The sequence below is a fragment of the Bombina bombina genome, chromosome 4, assembly GCF_027579735.1.
Source record: "Bombina bombina isolate aBomBom1 chromosome 4, aBomBom1.pri, whole genome shotgun sequence".
In the NCBI taxonomy this organism is placed as follows: domain Eukaryota; kingdom Metazoa; phylum Chordata; class Amphibia; order Anura; family Bombinatoridae; genus Bombina; species Bombina bombina.
The window spans coordinates 246,717,333-246,720,050 of NC_069502.1; positions in this window are offsets into that span (position 1 = coordinate 246,717,333).

The following is a 2,718-nucleotide window of genomic DNA, read 5'->3' on the forward strand; positions in this document are numbered from 1 at the left end:
TCATTGCACAAGCAGTTCTTGTGAATCGGCCGCTAGCAAGGGTTGTCAATCAGCCCGATTCTATAGGATTGGGGCGGCTTGATGTCCGCAGCCTCAGAGCAGGTGGACAAGTAATGGAGCAGCGGTCTTTAGACCGCTGCTTCATAACTGCTGTTTCTGGCGAGCCTGAAGGCTCGCGCGGAAACAGGGGCATCAAGCTCCATTCGGAGCTTGATGCCCCGAATGGAACTTGATGATTCGGCCCCATAGTTGCAAGCACTGCTGCCTTAGAATGCTAAATACACGTCAGCCTACCTAGGTTTACTCCCCAACAAAGGATACCAAGAGAAGAAAGCAAATTTGATAATAGAAGTAGATTGGAAAGTTATTTACAATTGCATGCTCTCTCTGAATCATGAACATTAAACATTTGACTTTACTGTCCCTTTAAACTAGATAAATCAAGGCAATGACGAACCTCTCTGAAATAAATAATGGCTCTTATGAAGTAAAAGGCAGAATACAAAGCAGATTTGCAATGGTTTCTTGTTTTGTTCAATAAATAAACAGCTCACAAAAAGTCCATTCTCTGCAGCAGAATCCGAGCAAGGTCTCCAGGGCTGGTTACTAAGGAGTATCTGTCAGACAAACAATTCCACCACCCAACAGCACCCCAACTGGGGTACATTTTTTGGAAAGAAAAAAAAGAGCAATTTGCAGCGAGACAGACGTTAAACTCTGGTGAAGAAGCCTGATCTCACTGGTTTGTTATGGCAATGTATCTATGGAGCTAATGAGAATGTACCTGAGGTCAGAGCAACAGTGAGGAACGAGAACAGATTGTGTACACAGCAACATCTGGTAGTGTTTCAGGCTTTTACTGTAAAAATGCATTATCTGTGCCAAATGTATCATTCATAAAATATCAGAGTTCTTTATTTTAATGGTTCACTGAATGCAGGAAAAAATAGCATTTAGATTTAAAGGGACATGAAAAACAATTTTTTTCTTTTATGATTTAGGTAGAACATACAATTTTAAAAAAATTTCCAGTTTGCTTCTAATATCAAATTTGCTTCATTCTTATGGTATAATTAGTTGAAGGAGCAGCAATGCACTACTGGTTTCTAACTGAACACATGGATGAGCCAATGACAATCTGCATATATATGCAGCCACTAATCAGCAGCTAGAACCTAGGTTGTTTGCTGCTCCTGAGCTTTCCTAGATAAACCTTTCAGCAAAAGGATAACAATAGAAGGAAGCAAATTAAACAATAGAAGTAAATTGGAAAGCTGTTTAAAATGACATGCTCTTTCTGAATCATGAAAGAAAAAAATTGGGTTTCATGTCCCTTTAACTTTAAAAAAGGCAGAACTCTAAAATTCCATTCTTGGTTATGTATATTTGAATATATTAACTAGTCTGTTTTTTGCATAATAGGAATGACTTATATCATGCAATAGGAAAGATTATTTGTAGTGATTATAGGGAGTACTTGCAGATGTTCGATAGAGAGTGATATGTACCAACTGGAGCTGACAAAGGAAGGGATTCAACAAAACAAAACAGAATCCTTCATATATTTTAATGGCAGGTAAGAATCGTAGGCCCAAAATGACTGCTCAAATTATGGAGTTAAATTTGGAACAGCAGGATGTTTCATAAAGACTGGTATATAGATCAATAGGAGGAGATGTATTTATTAACATTTTCTTACAACAAAGAGCAAAAATATATTTTCATATTTATACTGACAACAAAAACAAAAGTGTATTTAAAGGGATAGGAAAGTCAAAATTAAACTCGCATGATTCAGATAGAGCATGTCATTTTAAGACACTTTTAAATTAACTTCTATTTTCAAATGTACTTTGTTCTCTTGGTATCCCTTGTTGAAAAATAATATGCACATATCCTACACTAGTGGGAGCTAGCTGTTGCTTGGTGCCTGTATACATTTGTCTATTGTGATTGGCTAACTAGATGTGTTCATCTAGCTGCCAGTAGTGCAATGCTGTTCCTTCGGCAAAGGATAACAAGAGAATGAAGCAAATTTGATAATAAAAGTAAATTGGAAAGTTGTTTAAAATTGTATGTTCTATCCAACTCATGATAGAAAGTTTGTGCCTTTAATTTTTTATTGTTTCTGTAAGATATTTTTTCAAATGTATTTTTTAAAATATCTGTTCCTGTACTGGAGTCTTGTCACTGACAACCAATTAGTAGTGGGGTTTCTGCTTATCAGCCCCTGAGTAATTAGTCATTAAAGGGACAGTCTACTCCAGTATTTTAATTGTTGAAAAAATAGATAATACAGTTATTACCCATTCCCCAGTTTTGCATAACCAACACGGTTATATTAATATATTTTTTAACTTTGTGATTATCTTGTATCTAAGTATCTAAGCCTCTGCAGACTTCCCCTTATTTCAATTATTTTGACACAATTGCATTTTAGCTAATCAGTGCTGACTCCCCAGGATTGAGCACAATGATATCTATATGGCACACATGGACTAGCATTGTCTAGCTTTGAAGAACTGTCAAAATGCACTGACATAAGAGAAAGCCTTCAATGGTTTAGAAATTAGCATATAAGGCTACCTAGGTTTAGCTACTGACCTATGTAGAGGCAGAAGCAGTATTGCTGCTATAGTTTAGCCATAACAATGCAGACAGATACAAACCATTAGAATATGGTTTAACTTAATAGACTGTTACTTATGCAAAATTGAC